This window comes from Anas platyrhynchos, chromosome 1, assembly GCF_047663525.1.
Source record: "Anas platyrhynchos isolate ZD024472 breed Pekin duck chromosome 1, IASCAAS_PekinDuck_T2T, whole genome shotgun sequence".
NCBI lineage: Eukaryota > Metazoa > Chordata > Aves > Anseriformes > Anatidae > Anas > Anas platyrhynchos.
The window spans coordinates 156,955,897-156,982,313 of record NC_092587.1 but is presented as its reverse complement, the minus strand read 5'-3'; the positions used below and the strand labels follow the sequence as shown (position 1 = coordinate 156,982,313).

At 35.2% G+C, this 26,417-nt stretch overlaps 1 protein-coding gene across 1 annotated transcript in view; it reads left to right on the top strand.

The window, feature by feature from the left end:
- Positions 1 to 26,417, top strand: part of LOC140001296 (uncharacterized) — a 739,961-nt gene that overhangs the window by 495,166 nt on the left and 218,378 nt on the right. The window lies entirely within an intron of this gene.

Below are 26,417 nucleotides of genomic sequence, written 5' to 3'. Positions count from 1 at the left end.
ATGAACTTAAATTTTTTATTTTATTTTTTTTTAATTTTATTCAATATTATTTTGCTCCCATGGAAAGAGGAGTAAATACCCTAGATAAGAGAGGCACAAAACTCAGAATATTAGGGAACATACAATTTACTTCATTTATATATATCTGAAACTGCCACTGCACTTTTTGCATATAGAGATGGAAGGTGTTCAGATGAACATCAAATGATTTAGAGGTACCTAGAAACAGCTGAACAGATTGAATTACAATAGTCAGAATATTCAAATTTAAGCCTAAATTGTCTGTCTCTGAGAGACACAGTAGTCTGAAGATAGTAAATATTTAAAAAGATAATTTCAATTCATGATTTTCTTATTTTTAAATTTAGAGGATTATTCTATTTTTGTTTAGATTAACATACTGTAGTTTGTTCATCACATGTTGATCTCTTTTGTAAAGTTACAAAGTACACGGAAAGAGAGAATTACTGACATTCTGAGTAATTCAAAATCCCTCAAATGGTACAAATGAGTCAAAACAAAGGAAAGAGTAAAGACTTTGTAAGTTTCTTATTGTTGGTGTAGAAATGTCCATGCCAAATATTATACTCTTAGTTCTACTCATAATAATGTAAAATTATATGAGTATACCATGTATTAATATGCACATTACATTACTGAAAAATAATAATAATAATAAAAAAAAAGATATATAACTACACAGTCTTTCTAAACACCATATGCAGGTAATATCCTGCAAGGTCCATAGAATAAGGCATTTGAAGATGGTGATATAAAAATTTCCCTCACATTTATTTTTTTAATCTCATATTTTTGGTCTGTTGCTCTGTTTAATTTTACTTTAAGGCAGTTTGACATGATATTATGATGAAAAAAATGTACAAAATCATTTTAGATTAAATAAAATACACAAAACTGGTAAACTTATTCCTAGAAGTCTAAAATTGTTTGATTTGCCTTAATCATTTTGGGATTCTCTAATTTGTGGTTGATTTTACCTGGTTAAAAAAATAAATAAAAAAAAAAAAATGCTTTTAATGATATTATCAGAGACTAATATTAAGATTTTATCATTTCAAAATAAAAGAATCTTCGATTTCTAATGATCTCCAAGTTGACTTTTTTTTTTTTTTTTTGTCACATTGCAAATGATTATCTTATTTATGATATGAACAACACAAAATTAATGTTAGGAAAGTATGAAATACCATAGCATATGTAGAGAGGTAAAAATTTACAAATCTAGGTAAATTTCATGGGGCAATCTGATGAATTGTTCAAATATGTAACTGGCAAGTGTTCACTTGAAGGAAAAAAAAAAAAAAAAGAAAATCACATTTTGAGCAAGGGAGATATGTTCTGATCCTCAGTGACCTTGAATGGAACTTAGTGATCATAGCTGGAAAGAAACTGAGTATGATTTCTTAGGGCATGTCTGCGTAACCGAATAAAGGTGTAATCCAGATTTAGCACATTTTCCTGATTTGTGTGTTTCAGCAACAGCAACTAAGACATTATTATTATTATTTTATTTCCTAGTAGAAAACAAATTCTTTAGAACTCAGGGTTCTTCTTAGATTTTTATTTTAACAGTGGAGTTAACCGTTTTCTAGGGCAATATTGGGCCCATGTATATTTGGCATGTATATTTGCAGATTCATACTTCTCCAGTGATCTAATTGTTTCTGGAACAATTCCAGAATGGTTAAGGTTGGAAGGGACCTATGGCAGTCATCTGTTCCAAACTCGCTGCTCAAGGAGGGGCAGCTAGAGCAGGTTGCCCACCGTTGTGTCCGGACAGCTTCTGAAGGTCTCCAAGGAGGGAGACTCCACAGCTTCTCTGGGCAACCTGTTCTAGTGTTCCATCACCTTCAGAGTAAAGAAGTGTTTTCTTGTGTTCCAGTTTGAGCCCATTTCCTTTTTTTATGTCACTGGGCACCACTGAAAAGAGCATGGTTCCTCCTTCACTGAATCCTTCCCTCAGGTATTCATACACATTGATAAGATCCTCCCTGAGCCTTCTCTTCTCCAGGTGGAACAGTCCCAACTGTCTCAGCCTTTTCTCATAGGAGAGATAATGCAGTCCCTTAATCATCTTGGTGGCCCTACACTGCACTCTTTCCAGTATATCTAGGTCTGTCTTGTACTGGAGGGCCCAGACTGGACACAGTACTCCAGGTACAGCCTCACCTGTTCTGAGTAGGTGGAAAGGATCACCTCTCTTGACCTGCGTGTGATACTTTGCCTAATGTAGACAATAATAAAGTTAGCCTTCTTAGCAACAAGGTCACCTTACTGATTCATGTTTAACTTCGTGTCTACTAGGACTCCTAGGTCTTTTTCTGCAGAGATGTGTTTCAACTAGGTGAATCCCAGCAAGCACGTGCCCCTACAACCCCAAGTGCCTGGGGTTGTTGCTCCTCAGGTAGAGGGCTCTGCACTTCTCCTTGTTGAATTTCATGAGTTTCTTTTCAGTCCACCTCTCCAGCCTGTCAAGGTCTTTTTGGTCAGCTGAATGGTTCCCTGGTGAATCACCTATCACAATTTTTTTAAATTGGACTATACCCATCTCTATTCCCTCTGACAGGATGATAGTCATGTAGTGTAAGGACCACACAGACACCAGGATTCATTTAGGATCAGTAGCTGCTACTACTTTATTGAGGACATAACTTCAACTCTGCTGTTGACAACAAGATCCTTTCTTATATCAGTTGTTCTACAGCAGTACTTTTCCACTAACTATTTGTTGGTCAACAACTTTGCCCAGCAATAGCAAACACCTAGCAACTTCCATGTCTTAATGGCTGGAGAACAAGCAGTTTGAGACAGCAAGGCTCCTGAATCACTCTTCTTTGTTCCTTCTAAATTCTTCACATTCTTCATGGCCTCATCATTACGAGTCCAATGTTATCACCAACCATGGGGCTTGTCGACCCCCATGGCCACACTCCCACAAAGCCAGTCAATAAACTTTTAGATATCTAGACACCACTATTTGGTATAATACATACAAAACATTTATACATTTATTCTATTTAGGATTCTTTAGGGTTGGTCATATATTTTAAACTAGGTATGCATTTTATGTCTTGTTAAATAAGGATTTTTTGGTGGAAAAGAAACAAGGTGATTTGGTTCTTGTATGTTCTGTTGTATGTTCTGTAGGGATATTCTATATATTAACATAGATGTCAAAAAATACAGTTAATTCACATAAAAATTAAGCTACAAGACATGCAGTAGTCTGTATATGTACTTTTGTGTATGTTTTCTGAAAATATTTTCCCAGGCAAGAAGTTCAACTATAGATTAAAGATAGACATTACAGGCCTTAAAAATTAACTAAACATGCCAGTCCAGTAAACAATTATAAAGTATGCAGGAAAGATATGTGATCAAGTAACTAAGCTAAACTAAACTAAACTAAACTAAACTAAACTAAACTAAACTAACTAAACTAAACTAAGAGTTAAATTGCTAACAGGGAATATACAATTCAACTCATTGCACTTGATTTCCTTCTACCCCTATTTGCTCTTGAAAACTGTAACGACAGAAAGTAGCCTGAGTAAATGGAGTATATATACACCCAATATTTGTATTATACACAACAAGGGTATATATACACCTTATTGTATTATACACAACAAGAGTATATACACACCTTATATTATACCCAATTATTTTGAGTTCTTCACTGTGTGAAAGAATTGAGGTCCTTAACTCTTTGTTAGAATGCTAGATTTTCTTTTTGGTGAACTGAGATATGATACAGTGTACACAATGTTATCTCTCCGGGTAACATAAAAGGATTTGAAAATGCATGCCTTCAAAGAAAATTCCAATCTAATTAACAAAAATCAGTACACTAGTGCAACCTTCAAACCTTTTGTACTGCTATGTTCTTTAGCTTGGGTTTTAAATAGGAAATTAATATAACAGAATTCCTGATACATTCTTTTGGCACTCAAGTAAAATAGTATACATTATTGCTGAATCATATAGATTTTATTGGACTTTACCTAAGAATCATTTTAGTTGTTTTTACAATAAAATCTTAATACCCACTCTGGCTATCTAGAGTTTATTTACATTTGTAAATAAAAGCTTTATTCTTCAGTCTTCATCAGAGCTTTGAAACAAAGCTCACAAGTTTAACCACTATTTTTTTGTTTGATATTTACAAAAGGTTATTCTTTCTAAATACAGCAATTTTTATTGATATTGATTTAGTATTTGATATGGAAATAGATCCTTCAGAAATACTTTGTCATCTCTCTGCTGTTGAAATTTGTAATATTTACACTCTAGAAAGCTAAGTGTTGCAACTGAAACCTGAGAATTATAAATCTCTGTTCAGATGATTTACATCAGAGAAGTCAACCTCACAGCTAGCATGTTAAAAGGGTTTCACACTAGCAAACTAACAAAGACTCTACTCAGGCATAGACAGATGCTTTTCCATTATGCTTTTCTTCTAGCTAAATAACACTTTTCTAGAAAAGACCTGGGAACAGATGAAGAGTGAGCACAAACAGCAAGTGAAGAGTGAGCAACAGCACCAATTCTGAAAAGTAGACAGCATGCATAAGGTCATTCTTCTTTTGAGAGGATACATTCAATCACAGAGCTATGAAGTTTGACCTACTACTGACAGAGAAATAGTCTTCACTGGGTGTTATTTGTAGCATGGCTTTAGGAAAGATGATTCATTTTCCAATACTGACTGTATATAATGCTCAGCTTTGAACGTAATGCTAGATCTCTTGGACAATCAGTGAAAGGAGTCTAGAGACCTGTTTAGCTGATGAGCTGGATGCATTCAATTTAGGTAACATGAATAATTATTGGTTGCCTATATTGATCAGATTTTTGTAGACTATAATGAAAGCTTATTATATAAGTGTCTACCTGCCCATAATCACTTGAATTTATGAATCTGAATCAGCAGCTGAATCCCACAAGAACATTCAGAACACATTTCAGCCTGTTCTGAGTGTTTAAGATAATTTATCCCACTACATTTCATCCAAACTAATTTACACTTCATGATTTCCAAGTGCTCATTCCCTTTTAGTCAGAACAGAAATATTCAGTATTTCTATTCACCAGTTACCCTGCTTGCTTTATACATGCTTTCCAATTTGGCTTGCTCCAATTAGGAACTTACTGGAGTGACTTGCCCACATAGTTCTTAGTGGAAATTTGGTTCTTTCAATCCTGTATTTCATAATAAGAAGCAACGTACATTTTCTTCACTTTAAAAAAAATTACTGGTAATGCTGAAATAAAATCGGTACTAAGTAAACAGGAAAATAAAACTAAAAGAACTCTTCATGAAATAGAGGGCACCTGATGAGGAATATTTTGACAGAGTAGGGCTGTGCTTGAACACATGCTTGAAGTACCCTGTCTTCATTCCAGATTAGGGCAGGCATCAGATGCGGGAAAGTCCCCCAGAGTCTCTGCTTAGATAAGACAATAGACTGATCTGCAGCAAAGTAACTGATTTAATTCTAAGTGGGGATTTGAAGCCAGGTTATTGACAGAACTCTTAGTCCACTTCACAACAGAACTAGCCAAATGATACCAGAACTGTCTGGGACAAGAATTTGTCAAGTCCCCAAAATACACTCAGACAGCTTCTAATTAATAGGTATTATTTATATGCCTAAACATGTTGATTAACACCTTCAGAAAAGTCTGGGCAGTCCAGAAGACTTCCCATGTAGTCCCTGATGTAGACAAATGGAATCACCCAAAGTATACAGCAAAAGAATAATCTTAAATACTTGAATACATATTATTCTTGCATATTCAGGGATGGTCTAGAACAGTCTTCTGTATAAATTAGGATGTGTTTGGTACACAGCTTGAGATAATATCAGTGGATCATATGTGTACTGGAGTACTCATCAGGGGACAATTGGTTATAGAACATAACCACCATATCAGTTTGATGACTCTCAACCAATCCTGTCAAAGATGCAAGGACCCTTGAAACAGACACTGTCATCACTACTCAGATAGCAACTGACTATCCTGCTCAAAAAGTTAGATTCCCCGCATTTGCATTAGCCTGTGAAAAAGATCACTGTAATTCAGTATTTTTAAATAATGCTTAGGTGAACAGCTAAGTAATGAGACCTAGAATCTGGCTTATACTACTCTTTTTTTTTTTTTTTTTTAGGTGTATTCAAAGCAAATTTAGTCAATTTGAAAAACAAAAACAACAACAACAACAAAAAAAAACAACAACAACAACAACAAAAAACAAAACAAAACAAAACAAAAAAAAACATGGTATGAGTGAATAATAGGAATAGATAGAAAAAAGAGAGCTATATTATCTTGTATGTTGTTTACAGACAAAAAAAAAAAAAAAGATAAATTCAACAACGATACAGTCAGTTAACCTTAAAAATCTTATATTTAGAAAAATAAGATTAAGTTTTTAAAAAATATTGAAAATTGACTTATGGCACAAATCAACCTTGAGGTTTTGTCAAACATTGCAGAATTACTCTGGTAGATTCTAGTAAATTGAAAGCTGTTTGTGAGATATGTTGTCTATAAAATGATTCTCTTATTAGAAAGCTGCCTGGCAGAGAAGAACCTGGGAGTATTGGTGGATAGTCAGCTGAATATGAGCCAGCAGTGTGCTCAGGTGACCAATGAGTCCAACAGCCTCCTGGCTTGTATAAGAAGCAGTGTGGCCAGCAGGCTTAGTGAAGTGATTGTCCTCCTGTACTTGGCTCTGGTGAGGCCACACCTCGAGTACTGTGTTCAGTTTTGGGCCCCTCGCTACAAGAAGGACATCGAGGTGCTTGAGTGAGTCCAGAGAAGGGCAACGAAGCTAGTGAGGGTCTGGAGGAAAGTCTTACGAGGAGTGGCTGAGGGAACTGGTTTTGTTCAGCCTGGAGAAGAGGAGGCTCAGGGGCGACGTTATCGCTCTCTACAGGTACCTTAAAGGAGGCTGTAGCGAGGTGGGGGTTGGTCTGTTCTCCTATGTGCCTGGTGACAGGTCAAGAGGGAATGGGCTAAAATTGTGCCAGGGAGGTTTAGGTTGGATATTAGGAAGAATTTCTTTACTGAAATAACTTCTTTACTGTTAGGCATTGGAACTGGCTGCCCAGGGAAGTGGTGGAGTCACCATCCCTGGAGGTCTTTAAAATATGTTTAGATGTAGATCTTAGGGATATAGTTTAGTGTTAACTTGTTAGTGTTAGGTCAGAGGTTGGACTAGGTGATTTTGGAGGTCATTTGTGTCACCAAAGCACTGCCATCTCAGAAAACATTGTTATGACTGGTGATAAATTATTGAAAAACAACAACAACAAAAAAAAAAAACAAGCAAAAAAACTAAATTTTGGAAAAGTTATAAAATCTAAGAAAAAATAAAGTAATAAAAAAGAGGAATGAGAATTTTCTTATTGAAAATATGAAATGGTGTATTTGTCTTACATGTCAAGACCTCAATAGCAGGGGGCTTCAGGGGTGGTGTGGTGTAATTGCCTAAAGTAACTAGGAAAATAAAACTAACATTCGCATTTTTAAGGAAAATGTACAGCATTGAAGAGGCTTTCAGGGTAAGGCATAGCTGCATTACCTAAGCGTTCCCTAGGCTCCCAACCTTAGATGCTATCGTGCTGGGGAAAATTGGTGTGCTAGCCCTAAAGAACAGTACGTAGTACAGAGTGGAGTGGAGACACCACAGCTAGGCTCTGTAACCAAGTGGGGACTCTATTGTTCTTGTGCACACCAAGACCGATAAGCTGCACTTTTTGCCACCCTGAGCCAAGGACCTGTTATGTTTTGACAAATGTTGTACCCTAGTGTACTTTTTGTACTTTTTTTTGGTACATTATAATATCATTATAATATCAAAACACACCTCCATCCCAAAAGCTACCCACCTCCAAGGTGCGACCACCCCTCACTGAGCATGCACCCTAAATTTCTCGGAGCCTATTACTTTAAACGGAGACGGGAGAACTTTTCACCAATCACAACTAAGATATGCTTGACTAGAGCCACTCAAGCTCCACCTAAAAGACAGAAAATAATATAAATTGGCCCAAGAGAGAGGGGATGTTAGGGAAGATACCACCATCGGGGGAGATACCATCCTGAGGAAATACAACATCCTTAGGACCTCCTGACTCCTGGGATCAGTTGACAGGCTGAGCCTCTCTTCCCCCCCATCCCCCATTGGGACACCTTTGGGTGAGATTTGAACACTTGGTTATAAATCTCTATAGAGTCTTTGATCCTTTTAATGCGTTTATTTCTAGGCTGTACACCTGTGTCACCTGTGTATTTCATGCATGCTAACTTGCTTTTGCAGACAGTCACTATTGCCGGCAATTGAAAAGAACCTGGTTATCTGTTGCTGTAATAAACCATACTTGATTGCATTGTGGTAGTTCTCATTAAATGCAACTAGGGTAAGGATGGTTATCCATGATAGTTCAGTGTTCTGAATCCAACCAGACCCCCAGACGGTTAATGCTTTGTTGGTGAATGTCTGACTGGACCCCCAGATGGTTAACACGTTATTGGTGAATATCCGACTGATTCAGTACCCTGAATCTGACCGGGCCCATAATGGTTAATCAGCTATACCCCTTAACGCGACAGGTAGCCTCTTATCTGAGGCTCTCAGAAGCTACCCCATGTTAAGTAAGAGCCAGTTCCAGCCAACTCCAAAAGGGAACCACCACATGTAAAGGAGACCACAGTGCAGCAGATTTTCTCGTGGGGGATCCCTGCTGTAATAGTTCATTCCTGAAGGTCTGCACCCCCGTGGTCATACTGGAGCAGTTTCTGAAGAACTGCAGTCTGTAGAAAGCCTATGATGGACCAGTTTGGGAAGGACCACAACAAATGAAAGGGACAACATACTGGACCAGGAGAAGACTGCAGGTGAAGGAATGGCAGATGATGAAACATTATGGGCCATAACCTCAGTTCTCCATTCCCTTGCACCACTCATCAGAAGGCAATAGAATAGCGTGGGGGGAAGGTGTTTTTAGTTTGTTTTTAGTTCCTTGCTGCTCTTGTCTGTTAGTTATAAGCATTAAATAATATTAATCTCCTTATGTTGAGTCTGTTTTCCTGTGATGGTTACTGTTGAGTCATCTCCCTGTATTTATCTCAATGCTTGAACACTTTTTCATCATATTTTATCCCTCTGCTCTTTTAAAGAGGAGTGAGAGAGTGGTGTGGTGGAGTTTAGCTAAAACCACCATAAATTGACATATATTTTCCAAATGTGTGTTCATTCTGTATGCATGCACCCACTTTAATCTTGGTTTGTTCTGTAAGAGACTCAGAAACTGATATCACAGAAGAGAAATTTTTAATTTAAAGATATTTTAGTATCTGCTTATTTCTAAAGAAGAGAATCAGGTAATGGTTAAAACAGAAACACATTCAAAGTAAAATAATTTTATTATTCTATAATTTCTTTAAAATAAATGTATCTTTTTGTATGCTCATATGAAAATATTGAAATCAAAGACCAAAACTATTGTTTTAACTGGCAATGTTTTCTGACAGTCTTCTTAGCTGTTATTTGCTGATCCATTTAAGGTCCAAACTTCATGATGTGCTGAGTTGATATTTTGAGAATAGAAGGATCACCTAAAGAGAAAGACATATCACCTTTAAATATATATATATATAATAAAATGTAATCATATACTGTATATAATACTATATACATGTATAATATACAATGATTAATATAATATATATTTATATACTAATATTATATAGAATATAATATGGTAATATAATATCATTTACAAAATAATAGTTATGTATTATTATGTAAATATGTATAATATGTGTATATATATATATGCATATGGGGGGAGTAAAAACACAAATTCCTATTGAAGCATGAAATATCTTTAACACCTTGTTTCTATGACTTTCCTCTTAGGTTATGTTCTACACATCATTTGCATCATAACTGCTTTTAACTTAAACTGTCCTTGACTATATGCAATGTATCTATATTTAGACCTATCATTTAGATAGCACTTGATGGCTAAAATAAATAAATGAATAAATAAATACTTATCAGAAATGATCACCATACTTGTTCTAGAAGTTTATAAAATCAAAGTTATTCCAGAAGTTCCCATCTTAACCATAAAAGAAGTTCAGACAACGAATTCAAATTGTGGCATCAACCCTTCTGTAGTCATATGGAGTTAACTTTTTTATCAGAGAAAATTTAGTTTTGTAATGCACTGAATTGGTAATATATTTTTGTTCTGTGCTGAGGAAAAAGACTGTTCTTTTTTGTATTGGGGAATGGCCAGAAACGGACTTATTGCATTCCATTTCATGGAAATGGAAGGAAAAATAACCTGGCCTGGGAAAAGGAGTTACAATGAAGTAAAAATAAATAAATAAAAGTAAGTTCCTGGGAAGCACTCTACTCTTTCTTTTCTGTTTTTGTATTTGCTAGAAATTTTTCATAACTTCCATAAAATATAATTCACCCATTCAGCCTTACCTCTCAGTTAATTTCAGTGTTCAAACTCACTTCAAATTCATGCGGCACTTGCAGGGCAAGCAGGCCATCAGGCCCAGTCAGCATGGGTTTATGAAAGGCAGGTCCTGCTTGACAAACCTCATCTCCTTCTATGACAAAGTGACGCGCTGGGTGGATGAGGGAAAGGCTGTGGATGTTGTCTACCTTGACTTCAGCAAGGCTTTTGACACTGTTTCCCACAACATTCTCCTCAAGAAACTGGCTGCTCTTGGCTTGGACTGTCGTACGCTTCGTTGGGTTAGAAACTGGCGGAATAGCCAGGCCCAAAGAGTTGTGGTGAATGGAGTCAAATCCAGTTGGAGGCCGGTCACTAGTGGCGTTCCCCAGGGCTCGGTGCTGGGGCCAGTCCTCTTTAATATCTTCATCGATGATCTGGACAAGGGCATTGAGTGCACCCTCAGTAAGTTCACAGATGACACCAGGTTAGGTGTGTGTGTCGATCTGTTTGAGGGTAGGAAGGCTAGAAGGAAGGTAGATTTCAGCTATCCTTTTTTTTTTTTTCCCTGTTAATCTTATTTACATAATTCCAGTAATTACAAATAAAGCTATACAGTGTTTAGTTTATAGCCAATGATTTATGATCTTGAAAAAAATATATATATACCTGCATTTTTTCAGTGTTCTACTACATGGTTCCAAAAAATTTCTACATAAAATTCTAATTTCTTAGTATGTGTGTGCATATATTAATGTGTTGTAGATTATCATGATAATATTTCAAACTCAATCTTCTCACAATTAGTTTTTGTTGTTGTTGTTAGCTTCTTTTCTTCTCAGAGGTATAGTATAACAGATTATATTCCTGCAGAATTGGATAAAAGAGGTTCTTGGACATAAATAGCTATTGTTTATATCATCCTCTGACTCTTTTTTTTTGGGGGGGGAAGAAAAACTGGATGACTTCTAAAATTATTTCTTTTTCTCCAGGTTAGATTGGTATCAAATGCAAGTGGTCTATAGAAGCCAAATACTACTGTAAATATAACAAAATAATAATAATAAAAAAAGAAAATCAGTCTCTCCCTGATTTGTCTGCAATACAGGGACATCATCCAGGTAGCGTCACTTACATAAAACATTGGCTGTTAGAGAAAAAAAAAATAAATAGGAAGAAAGGTATACAAAAAGTTAAAATAATTAAAAATATACAGTCAAACAAACAAAATATCTGATAATATGTTGCATTTCTCTTCTACTAAAACTAAGCCGTCTGAAGTTTGCTATATAATTTTCTAGCCTCACCTCTGGTAGCAAGCTTAACTAGCAAGCTGGCTTGGCCCTGAGTATTCTCTCAAGTTTAAAAAGGAATCACTTTTAAGAGAATGCAGTGCTGCTAGAACATTTAAAGTACAATTTTCTCCATATTTAGACAGAAAAATAAAATAAAAAATAAAATATTCTAAACTTTTTATTTACAGCAGATTGTGGCTGAACAGAGTAGAAAGAAGAAATTAAGTTCCTTCACCAATTTCAGTGAATGACCTCACACATAGGGTGGAAAGAAAGCTACTTCTTAAAAAAGAAAGTATTTATATAAGTCTAATTTTGAAATCGTCTTTCAGAATCAGAACCCTAATTTTAAGGAGGCACTGCAGTCCTGAAACAAAAGAGTAAACTCATTCAGGCAGCATAATTTCAAACACTTCACTCCATTATGTTTGCTTTTCCATATTTTAGCCTCATAACTTTAACTGAGTTAACATTTATTACGTCAGCTCTTAAAAATCACAGTTCGACACACATAATTCTTCTGTCATATAAGCACTAGTGTGTGAATTCCTTTCTCAGAGCATCATCTGTCTCTTCAGAATTGCAGAACCTTTATAAAAGCTTATAAAGTACATGCAACATTTCCAAATGTGATTGTGAAGCCTTAATGTACAAACGTGACGAGGGTCTTATGTGTCTATATGAATATACCACACACATTTTTCCAGAATAGTACATAATAAGCTAAATTCACTGGCTTCTTAGCAGTGTTGTGTGATTTACTCTGATTCTAAGCTAGTCATCTTAATCATTTCCAGTTTTGTTACACATATATTTAAAAATTACACAAGATGTTGCATCAGATTTTGTGTTGATTCTTTAATATAAGTCCCTGAGAAAATATAATGGAAAATTAATTTACCAGAATATAAATAAAGATTATGATAAAGTGCCAAATACATGAATATGTTGAGTTAAACTGGAGAAGGCTGCAATAATACGTGAGCAGTAAAAAGTATAGACAGTACTAGCTAAGTAGAAAATAAATCTTTGATTAGAGGTGAAGGAGACACCTTGAGATTTTCAGGGTGCTGGGTTGTGACTGACTTGATAAATACTGCAGTCTGTAATCCTAGTACAAGAAGCATGAATATATGAAGGCAGTTTTCTAAGCTACAGATTTAGGAAAAAATCTTGACACAAAGGAAGGATCAAATCCACAAAGAACTGTATGTCTTGAAGTAATAAAAAATTGAAACCTAAGAGATCTAAGACAAGGTTTTACTTTTAGAGATGATAGAAAAGAATTGAGGACTCTAAACAGAATTCTCATGAACTAAAATGATGGTAAAGAACAACATAAAGATAAATGATTATTATATGAACATAAAATATCAAAGTGCAAAAGCGAAAAAAGATAAGTGGCGTTTTAGAATTTTTTTTTTCCAGTTGAATTAGACAAACACTTATCTCACTCTGTGAAGTACTGCACAGGCTTCATCTGAAATGTTTTATTCAGTGTTATATGTGGATTTCAATCTGAAAGAAAAAAAAATCTCTTTTGACCAATCAAAGAAATATAAAACCTGTCACATAAAAGCAAACAAACCATCAACAGCAACAACAAATAAACACAAACTTCTTTAAATCAGCAAAATATAGATCATGAGTGATTTTTTTCATTTTTTTTTCTATAGAAAGCTGAAAAAGTAAATGTTATGAGAGATTCCAGAAGATTTATTTTATTTTATTATTATTATTATTTAATATATATATATATTTATACTAGTTGATTTTAGGACATACTTTGATTTGATTATGAAAGCTGGTGCAGGTATGACACACTTTCTTGTGATTGCAGTTTATGAATTTAATAGGTTAGATGGTTCTTTCCATATATCCGCTCCTTGTAAGCACAACTTATAACTTAGCAACTTACAACTTCAGATGACCCATTACTCTACTGCCCACCTTGTTAAGTTTTCTATGTGTAAACATCTCATTAAGGCTGCTCTAAACTATCCCATTTACTTCTTAGTGTTTATACTCTGGTAATAGTCAAAGTTGTTCTCAAATATATCATTCTGCCTACTTAATTGCTTAAGACAGTCTTTCCTCATTATCTTCTCAGCCTTAAAATCTAAGAGCAGTGCCTGGAAAATGTTCATAAAACTGAAAAACTGTTCTTTCCATTTATCCTACAAAGATAGTGCAGCCATAAGTTATAGCTGGAAGTCTTGCTCAGGGAAAAGACAAATTAGAGTCAATACAAGTATCAGCAATGAAGTAAATGATGGTTAAACTTATAAAAGTTTATATAAATCCCTGAAGGTGGTGTTTTAGTTCCCAATGAAATGTAGGAATCCTGATTTTTTTTTTCTTTCTTCCTTTGTTCTTTTTTATATCTCTCCAGATCACTGGTTATTTTGCTTCTGGAAGTGGTTGCAATGCTTTTGCTCATTTAATTACAGCTCATGTGGTTTGACAAGTTTACGTCTCACTTTTTTTTTTTTCTTTTTCATTTGCAGAAAAAAAGCATTTTCTGTTAGGACTCACAACTCAATTAGTTGAAGATGACAGGCACTCAAAAAAGAATAAAAGTTTTCTCTTCTTTTCTTTTCTTTTCTTTTCTTTTCTTTTCTTTTCTTTTCTTTTCTTTTCTTTTCTTTTCTTTTCTTTTCTTTTCTTTTCTTTTCTTTTCTGTCTTCTCTTCTCTTCTCTTCTCTTCTCTTCTCTTCTCTTCTCTTCTCTTCTCTTCTCTTCTCTTCTCTTCTCTTCTCTATTTTTTTATTATTATTTTTTTTATTTTCATCTTTGTTATAAGTAGTTACAAGTCATATAAGCTGGAAGACCCAGGAATTAGAAATAAATGTTTTTGCATCATATTTTAACATTTTAAACAATGTAGTCTTAAGAGAGCTATTTCTTTTTTAATAGATCAGTTGTGAACACCTTAAAAGTTACAGTTACTCTGTCCTAACAATGTTTTAGGACACCTAAGCAAATCTTTTCCACCAACAGAACTGTATAAACTGGAAACAAAATAAAACAAAACAACCAAACAAAACCACAACCACAGCAAAACCTGTTAGAAGTTGCACTTTTTAATAAGGATTCCTTTGTTAGAGGAGGAAGTTTTTATAACACTCTTAAAGTATTCCCTATTGCAGTCCCAGCTTCCAGAGAATGCATAGGGACAATCTGTGCAGTCAAGTACACTCTGAAGCAGTGAATTTAGTAGTCCAGGCCTACCCTTACCCCCTTCTTCTCTATGAATGCTCTAGAGTGCTATGAGAATGTAACTCTCCTTTAAGTTTTTCAATGAGAACATCTATTGACATCCATAGAGAACTGAATTTAATTGCAGTTGATCGTGATATCTAACTTATATCCATTGGAATTTATTTTGTAGAGCGATTAAGCTCAGATGTACCAAGCTAATGGCTGAAAAAATCATAGAACATGAAATCACTCCAAACATAGTTAACTCAAAGTGCTGATGAATAAATATTTCTCTCCAAAACAAAACCTGGACCACTTGACAGTAATAGTGAAATAGCACTTATTCGTTGCTAGATAGCATAGTTCTGCATAGCTAGTTCTGCATTTGATTTGGCTCTCTAGAATCAGTTCAGAATACTTTACACTTAAAGAACCTTAGATTCTCTTATGTCATACCCATGTGATTGGGTATGACATATCATACCCATGTCATTCAATAAATATTCTTAGGTTCATACTGTAAAATATCATGTTTGTGGACTGCAGATCATCTGTAGCTCTGTTTCAGAGAGGCCGCCAGTCAGCTTTTGAAGATTTGAGCCCCAAACAATGTGAACATGAGATATATATAGCCTTTGCCTGTGAAACAGTAAGTAATACTGGAGATTCAGCCTACTTGACTAGTTCACTGTTTTGAACTTGCTTTTATTGTATCTAGTTCTTTTACAGAAACCTTACAGAACAATTCACATTTTCTCCAGGACTTTGCAAAGGTCATGTATTTTTTACCTGTAATTGTCTCCTAAGGACTCTAGACTGAGATTTCTGACTCATATACATGCAAAACAATCCAGGTAAGACACTTATATGGTAGGTTTAATACCACAGAATAGGATACATCCCATTTCTCTGTGTTGGGTCTGTTTGGGATGCAGTCACCTTTCCCTACAGTAGCCCACACAGTGCTGTGCTCTGCACTCATAGCTGAAACAGCACTGATATTACTCCAGTGTTGTGTCTATTGTTGCATAGTGCTAGCACAGCATCAGGACTCCTTCCAAGCCACCAAGAGCCAGCAGGCTGGGGCTGGGCAAGTGATGGGGAGGGGACATCGCCAGGGCAGCTGACCTTTGGAATATACCAAAGGGATATTCCATAACACCTGATGTCACACTCAGCAATAAAAAGGGGGGCTCTCATGGCGGGGGGTGGTGGTGGTGGCGGTGGTGGTGCTGTTCCTCCTGAACAACCACTACACGTTTTGAGGCTCTGCTTCCCAGGATGTGGCTGAACATAGCTCATTGATGGAAAGTAGAGAATATTTTTTTTTCCTTCTTTCTGTGCTTCCATGAGGCCTTATTGTTTCTTTTGTTTCTTTATCTCCCCATTCCCTTTCCCTTTAATTAAACCATTCTCATCTCAAACCTTGAGTTCTCTGTGTTGTATTTTCTCCCTCTTCCTCTTTGAGGAGAGCGGGAGTGAGACAGTGGTTGTGGTGGAGCTCAGCTGCCCACCCAAGTAAAACCATTACAAAATAAATCTTACGGATGGCTTTCTTCTTCTGCATAGCTCTAAAGAAAGATCTAGATTTTTATTGATCCTTTAGATTTGTGGTAAAGCTTTGCAACTTTACTGTGGATGATGGAGAAAAACAGAAATTTCCAGATTTTTGGAAAAAGAGGAGGAGGGGGGAGAGACAGGCAGACTGAAGAAGAATTAATGTTGCCTAATTATTACTTGTGTTTAATCTAAATCTTCTACATTCATATGATAATGAAAAGAAAGTGATATGCACTTGCAGTTAAATACTCAGTTCAGTCTTGTGATGGTCTGCTCCCCCTGCTTCCCCTGCTTTCACATCACACTTTTAGTCTTACTGTCTCACCCAAGCACCTTTCTCAGCAGCTAAGGTCTAACTGCAGAGCCTTGTTCAGAAACTACAATACTGGTTATTGTCCAATTCAAAACAGACACTGGAGGAGCTAATGGGAGAGATTAATATGCAAACATCTTGCTCAACAGTTGAGAGCTAATTTGGGCAATGCATCCACTGAGATCAGCTGGTAAACAGTATGAGTATGAGCCAATCGTTTTACCCAATATATAGTGAGCAGACTAATAGCCCTTTGAGCTCTCCTACATGGCTGAAGGCTGTCTGCCAGGATCTCCCCTTCAGTAAGGATGCCTCTCAAAGTTTAAACTTGAGGTAGAGACCGCTTACTCCTTGACATTAAATTTCCCTTTTCACAACAGATATTTATGAAGTAACTGAGAACTAGATAAACTTTATGATCTTCTCTGAGTGATATAAAGAAATGATTGTGTATATATACTCCTTTAGACTATGAGTGGATTCAGCCACACCTAGAGTCCTTATCTCGTTGTTTCAAGGAGTTGGGAAAGTAAAGGAGTCTACTCTGAACCGCATGACTTAACAGAAGGGTCTACTTAATGTAAAGTCACCTAACCTAATGTTTTATGTAGTCTTTATGTTGTATGTAATGTCTTCTATATAATGTCATTTATATTGTTTATAATCATGAGCATTTTTTTTTCTGCATTGGTAAATAATGAAGTGTACCCTGTCATCTTGAATCTTGTTAACTCATTGTCTTATTAAACACTGAACTTTTCTAGATCACTACATTATATCAATAAATATATTGCCGCTTATTGTTTATGAATGAAATTTATAATTTTGTCTGCAACAAATCTAAAAAATATAAGTTAAGAACAGAAAGGATGAATTAACTGGAAAAAGCAATACATTTTCATCTAATCTACAGATAGCTTTGATGACTCTATTAAACAACATGTGAAATATGTTCATCTGATTTGTGTCAATATGGAACAATGCTAGGGCCTCGTAATGAAATGTGACCTTCTGTCTTACATACCCTTATATAAATAACCACAAGTCCAAGACAAACAGAGTGGTTAGTGTATATAGTTCTTGTACCTTGCAAAAGAATGGTCTAGCAGTTCATGTTGATAGAGGGTTTGAAGGGTAAACCTTGAGACTCGGGTCTGGGAGATAGGAGAATATGGGGGATTTTTTTGAGATAACTGCTGACATTGCATGAGACACAACTTTCTGACATCTGGCCCAGAGACTACTAAATAAGGAGAGGGGGGGAAGCTGAAGAATGACTGAAGGACAAAGCTTCCTCCTGGGAGGAAGACTACGAGCCTTCAGTACGAGCGACCCCCAGAGGGACCACCGGAGACTGATACGCATGCATCCATTGGATGGTTCAGGTCCCAGGAAACTAATTATAATAACCCTGCCTTTTCCAAAAGTGGTGATGATATGTATTAGCCTAGGAGCATAAAAATCAGCTGCCTGTTGTAACTTGTGTGCGTCTTAGTGAAGCAGAGACTCCAGGCGCACACAGCGCTCTTTGCTTACCTCTATTCATTTAATAAATTGTAAACTTAGATTGTAACCCTATTTGGGACTTAGTCATTTATTACACTACATGACTGACATTTGAAATAAAATATTTGAAAATATGTAAGAATTGATTTTAAATTGCATAATATTAAGTGTTAGTTTTCATGTAAGTCCCTCTATAATCAAGCCAAATAAATTTACTTACAAATCTTGATTAATTTTATCCAAGATAGCTATCTAACACAAGAGAAATCAATTGCCTCCTGGACATTTGTGTCTTTTGAGTATACCTGTACTTATGCAATATGTTTACATTAAGAATAGAATTTGTTTGCTTGTTTAAGGTGAAGACAACTTCTACATAATCTGCCTTGCTTTTTAGAAGCTAAACGTAAATGATGTGAGTACCCCTACAGGCTTCAAATTAAGGAAAACCAAAACTATTTACTGCATAAACTATATACAGACTAAAAAAGTGACTTTTCATATTGTCATTGTTGTTTAGATATTCTTTCATAGACAATTTATTTATTTATTGCCCTCAATTCAGATTTTTTTTTCTTGTTACATGAACAAAAATAAGTAAATTACAATTCTAAGGAAATGTGTAAGTAAACACAATATTTATATATTTCCTTAGGAATGTGTAGCAACAATACGCATTTAAATAGGAAAAATAGACAGTGACCAAAACATTGAAATGAATAATGGTGAAATTCATACATACACTTAAGATTCCACTCAATATTATACATTTATTTCAATTGGTCAACATTGGAATACACTTGTGTTTAGAACTTTTTTCAAAGAAGACTATTAAAACGTATTAAAAATTTTCTTGTATCCTAGCAAGAGCTACATGTATAACTCACAATTAACTTGTGAGTACTTCTGTATAATACTTCTGTAAAATACTTCTGTATTTTGTGTGATGATATGCAGTTAAAAAAAAAAAAAAAGTTTCCAAAGGCATATTCCACTTTCCCCAAAATCCATGAAAGTATGTATATTGCACTTATATTTCATGAACTAAGATTCATTTTATGTTACTATAATTTTATATACATCTTTTGATCTCAGTAGAACTATAGAGAATTATGCATTAACATTTGAAATAAATTTAGTTTGTGTTGCACCCTGAAAATATATGTATTAACTGAAGCCGTGATAGAAAAAGATTTTATGCTTCAGAACTGAATTTTTTTTTTTTTTTTTTTTTGCTAGTGCTGATGTTAATGCTAACTAAAATTTACATAAAGACAGTGATTATATATTAATGAATAACTGAAATGGCCTTTTTTGTCAGGGTTACTATCAGATACAGGCTTAAAATTCAAAACCATTTGTCTATTACGGATGTCTGTAAAACATTACCAGCTCACAATACGAAGTCATAACCATTGTGTTAGGATCCTTTATGATTTATTTATATCAAAATACGCCCATTTCTTATCTCAATGGGTTATGATAACTAAAGGTCATTTTTTCCACTGATTTTTTCTTAAAATCTTTTTTCTTCCTATGAATCTTGAATCTGTAGTTACTATCAGAAATCAATTATTAAAATAAAGACTTGTAATTTTGTCTGCTAAGAAATGATTTCATTAAAACAAAACAAAACAAAAAACTGTTATCCCATTGACTGATCTTGAATAAGTGTATTTCTATTATGTTGAAATTATACTAAGATCTACCTATTGTCAAATAAATTGCAATCTCTGCCTTGATACCATTTCCCTTGTACTATCAACATTGGTGTTGATTCTTTATAAGCAAGTTTTAGAGTTAAACACTGTGTTTAGAAGTAGCCCTGTTTTTTTCAGGCTCTAATTTGCTGTTTCATTATTCTTGATGATCTCATAGAGCAATTGCACACAAGAAAGATGGATCTATAAGCCAAAGAGAGATCTAAAAGCCAAAACATAAATCACAGAGGATTTTCTATAAATCAATATCCATTTATACTCCATATAATAAGTGAATAATGGTATAGATTATATAGTGTAAAAGATGTACTTAAATTATCATTTTAGCAAGAGACAGGATTTTTTTTTCCCCAGTAACATTATCTTCCTAATAATCTTGTGTTTGACAAAAAAGTAGATGTGGTGAGAAAAACATGGATAACAATTGAAATGCAAATTGAAATGCAATGTGTCATATCAACAAACCTACAATATCTGAGTAGGTAAAAGGCCATGCAATGAACTGTCTGTTTTAGACATCAGTTATATTTTGGTTCAAAATGAAGGATAAAGTTTCCAAAAAACCTTAGAGGTTTGCCATTCATTATCTTGTATGATCACCACACTATTTATGAAGACAAAAGAGTGTGATGCAGGGAAAAAAAAAAAAAAAAAGAGAGAGAAGAGAGAGAGAGAGAGAGAGAGAGAGAGAGAAGTATTTGTAAACTACACTGCACCAAACCTGAGAGCATTTGTAAAGTGAGGTCTCTGCATTCACAGAATTACAGAATCATAGAATGGTTAAAGTTGGAAGGGACCTTTGGAGGTGATCTGGTGTAAACCCCCTGCTCAGGCAGGGACATGTTGCCCTGGGCCATGTCTGGATGGCTTTAGAAGGTCTCCAAAGAATGAGACTCTGCAGGATCTCTGGGCAACCCATTCCAGTGTTCCTGCAGAGCAAAGTACTTCGTTCTATTTAGATAGAATGTCTTGTGTTCCAGTTTGTTCCTATTGCCTTTTGTCCTGTCACCAGGCACCACCAAAAAGAGCCTTCCTTTGTCCTCTTTGTCACCTCCCATGCACATTTATAAAAATCTCCCCCGAGACTCCTCTAGGCTGAACAGTCCCAACTCTCTCAAGCTCTCCTCATAGGACATGTACTCCAGTTTCTTCAGCAAACATCAACCTGGACCTTTTTTGAGGCACATGTTTAACATAAAAAGACCTCTACTTTCTAACCAAAATATTTTAAGACATCAAAACTTTATAAAACAATAATTTAAATAAATGAATTTAAATTAAATGAATTAAAAGGAAGAAAAAGTGTTCCTTTTTAATTCTGTAACATAAAAAATAAGAGCCAAGAAGCCATTAATCTTCTGCTATAGGCTTAGCTTTTAAGTATGAGCAAATATAGAACACTTCCATATTATCTCTACCAAACAAATTTGTCAAGCAGCAAGGATCAATAATGTTTGGTTTATTTACTAGCAATAGTTTTACAGTTATCAAAAGCAGAAACAAAACAGCATGGCTCTGTTGATGATCACTGCTATTGTTCAGTTTTGCTTAGAATAAACACCTTAAGAGGGAGTTCAAGCTCTTGACATCACAGTCCATAAGCTTTTATGTTGGGAGCATTACCATCATCACCTCTCAGTTGCCTAAAAGTACCCAGCTGGTACTTTTATCTATCTATCTATCTATTTATTAAAGAGGCTGAGTAGGGACAGCTGTCTACTTATTTAAATGTGACATATCCCATTTATAAAACCAAATCAAACTATGAGTTTAATTATTAAGCAATTCATTGAAAATTCTGTGTGTGTGTGTGCGCACTAGGGTGTTTTCTAGAACACGTATCCTGTAAAGGATGATAACATGGCAGAGTGGAATTATGATGTATAATGAATAGTCATGGATAATTATAGAGATCCACTGGAGACACTATTTTTTTATTTTTATTTTTTTCACCTAATTACTAGGTGTCATCCAATCCAGATGGTGAAACAAACCACAATTCTAGAAGAGCTCTCTCTCATCCAGTGAATACCTGAAAGAACATTGAGTCAAGGAGACAGTTGAAATGTTGAAAAAAGTTGAAATGCAGGTTTTAATCTACACTGATGTTTCTACAGCTGACTATTGTCATACTGACTGTTTTCATACTACTAACTTCTGACACAATTTGAAGTTGGAGGAATTTAACAGGTAGATTAAACCGAAATAGAACAACAATAATGATTTCCATAATAAAATATGAAGAAGAAAGTAGTTTTTAAGATTGGCTGAGTAATTATATTATTTTCTCTTGCACAGCATTCAGGTAGATATAAATATTTCAGGTCAATGTGCTCTGTTCCACTGAAACCAGAAATGAATTATCACAGAATTATTATAACATGTGGTATTCTGGTGACTGCAGTAATGAACTGAATTAATAAATATTTAGTAAGCGTATTTTTGGTTGCATTTTAAAGTGTAGGGTAGAGGAATAAATAAATAAATAAATAAATAAAAGTAAAATAAAATAAAATAAAATAAAATAAAATAAAATAAAATAAAAGTAAAAATAAAAAAAATAAAAATAATAATAAAAAAAATAAAGTTATGTTCTTAAACTAAAAAAAAAAAAAAGAAAAAAGGAAAATCTTGTCATCATACTGTAAGAGGGAGTAAAGGTATGTACAATCATACAATCGTACAATCATGACTATTAAGGTATGTACAATCGTACAATCAAGACTATATAGTCCAATTTATGCCATTAATAGAAACATTTAGTCTGGAAAAGACCTTTAACATCATAAATTCTAGCCATTAGCCTGACCTGCCATGTGCCATCACTAAAATATATCCTTTAGTGTTACATCCACACATCTCTTAAATATCTGCAGGAACTGGGACTCCACCACATCCCTGGGCATGTCTGTGCCAATGGCTGAATACACAGACCATGAGGAAATTCTTCCTAATCTAAGCATCCTAAAAATCTTCCTAATCTAAGCCTCCCCTGATGAAATTTGAGATCATTTTGTTGTGTCCTATCACTTGTCACCAGAGAAAGGAAACTGACACACATCCTTTCAAGAAGTTGTAGGGAATGGTGAGTTCTCCCCTCAGCCTCCTTTTTTTGCCAGACTAAATAACCCCAGTTTCCTCAGCCACTCCTCACAAGTCTTGTTTTCTAGTCCCTTCACCAGCTTTGTTGCTCTTCTCTGTACACACTTTAGAAGATCAATATCCTTCTTACAGTGAGGGCCCCAGAAGTGAACACAAAACATATGAAGTTTAACAAGCACAAGTGCTGGAATCCACACCTTGTAAGGGGGAACCCTGGATATATGTACAGACTGGGAGATAAGAGGCTGGAGAGCAAGCCCCATAGAAAAGGATCTGGGGCTTTTGGTCCACAACAAGTTGAATATGAGTTAACAGTGTGCCCTGGAAACCAAAAGGGCCAACTGCATCCTGGGGTGCAAAAAAACCTTGTATTGCTAGCTGGTCAAGGGAGAAGTAATTGTCACACTACTCTGCACTGCCTGATCTCATCTGTAAGCAATTTGGGCACCACAGTTTAAGAAGGATATGAAACTATTAGAAAGTGTCCAAAGGAGGGCTACAAAGATGGTAGAGGGCCTAGAGGGGAAGAAGTATGAGGAGTGTCTGAGGTCACTAGGGTTGTTCATGACAGAGAAGGGGTGTCCTCATCATAGTCTCCCTCATGAGGGAGAGCAGAGGGGAAGGTGCTGATCTATCTGGTGACCAGAGACAGGACCCAAGGGAACAGCATGGAGCCATGCCAGGGGAGGTTCAGGCTGGATTTTAGGAAAAGGTTCTTCACTTGTTCCAGTGGTCAGGCACTGGAACAGGCTCCCCAGAGAAGTGGTCACAGCAACAATCTTTCTGGTTTAAGAATGTTTATCCAGATCCTCTCAGATATATGGTTTGATTTTTGGCTGGTCCTATGTGGAGCCAGGAGTTGGACTTGATGAGCCTTGAAGGTCCCTTCCAGCTCAGGATATTCTATGATTCTGTAAGAGAAAGAGAGGACTCTGTTGTTTGTGCTTGTGGTTTATGAGTCCAGTGTGCGGGTATTGTGGGTGCTGTTAAAGGCAGTATCTTATCTGTGGCAGTCTGTGTGACTAGCCATATCAGTGTTTTTTGTGTGCATCCTGTGTGTCCATGTGTGTGTCTCTGGAATATGTACTAAGATTCACTACTGTCTGAACCTGGAAATGGGAAAATAGAAGCTGTGTCTATCATCTAGTAACAGATTACAGGCTTTGAACCGAGTGTGCAAGGCTTCAGCATTGAGGCTTGTCATATCTGCTCCATTTTAACCTTTATTGATCTGCCTGCAGCTTTGTTTTGTTTGGTTAGTTGTTACAACATTATTTCTTCCAATCAGGTGTTTATGGCTAATTTAGTCTTCATTATAAAGTAAAGCCATAGTCTTACACAAAAAGTAAACTGTTATCTATGCAGAATTAGATATTTGCAGTTCTAACACAAATCTAATCCTAATAGATGTAGGATAGAGAAATACATAGCTAGGATGATAGCAGAGTGAGATAGGTGAGATAGGATTTGGCATAGGGGAACAAAGCTTAGCACTATAAACTCTCTGATTATATGCAACTAACATGTGTTTTTACAGGTAATTGCATGAGACATATCTGCAAAATGTGCTGCAAATGGAAAACCTGGTTTATAGGACTGGATGGCATTTTTATATTCACTAAGTCTTAGTTTTACTACACATACAATCTTTCTAACATATAAAAGTCTTCAGGGGTGTCTGAGAATATATATCAACACTAAGTAGGTGTAACACTTTACAGTACTATAAACAGAAAAGCAGCACTATTATATTTAATGACAGTTGTTTGCTTTTGTATGGCAGTGACTGCACAAGAATTAAATAACATTGAGTGAATGAACAGAGTGGATGTACAATAAAGTACACTAAACTTGATTCATTCTGTGAAAGCAAATGAATACCTTAAGATTTTTTTTCTTTACTTTTCTAGATTAGGTAGGTCTACACCACTGAACTTCAAGATCCTCTGCACTTGACCTCATCTCATGTTTCATGTACCAACGCAGGCATCTTGTGGTGAATGAAAGAATCTGCCACGAGTAAAGGCAGTAATAAGAGCTTGGCACAAACTCTTGTTGAGGGCATTTGCTTGATTCAATGTCACAAGGAAAGAAGACCTAAGTCTTGTGTGCAGTACTTGTGTGAAATCAATACCCAGTCATCTTGTCAATGCCTTCAAGCTCCACAGTGAGCTTCTTAATCATGTTGCATACAAGGCACTTTAGACTGAATACTTTAGACTGAATAAACTCTTTAGTCACTATAGTTGAAACTCCTATGTCCCTGACTAAGCATAACAAATCTGAATGGTGTTCTAAAACACATCTAAAATCTACACTTTATTCCTTAAGTATGGACTTCCACACAGATAGATAGATAGATAAAAAGGCATTCTAACTGATTTAATTTTAAGCTATAATCCATTCCACAACTCCATGTTAACTCCTGCTCTGATGCCCCTTGTTCTAATACCTGAATTTTTATTCCTTCACCAAATATAATACTGAATTTTTAACCGTGTCCTTCTACTTGGTGAAACTGAAATTAGGTCTGTACCCAACAAGCCAACGTATAACTTTAAATAGGTAAATTCTTCCAGCATGAACTAGGAGACTCTGATTTTTGAAACTTATTTATCATATCTTTTCAGTCTGTTACTTGAACTGGGTCAATTATTTTGACTATATTTCCTTTAAAAAAAAAATATATATATATATATATATATGTTGATTAAATAATGTATCAGTTTTATTTATGCATGTAGATAGTTAGTCAAAACCTTATATGCTGTCTTGTATTCACAGATACCTATTTTTTTTTCACTAACCATCAACTTTCACTTTCAGACTGATTGTTCACATTTGATTGACTTTATTAAGTTTATTGCTTTTTTGAATCTTTTAAATTATTTTAAATCTTTAAAATGACATCTCTCCCCTCCCTTTCTTTTTTCACTTTTAATTACATTTGCATTGTTGTTTTTGTTTGTTTTAAATGCTTTTTTAATTCTTGCACATACTTGTGTTACATGGCTTTAAGACCTCTACAAATCTCCAAGAGAACTACTATTTTCCAGACAAATATTATTGCATTTTTTTCACATCCTACATAAAACACAGATAATTGTTTTGTTATCCCATTAGCAATTACTAATTTCCTAACATACCAAACTGTTTGCTTTTCAAGTCCTAGTGCAACACGAAGTGAATATTTATCTTAGTCTGTCAATTT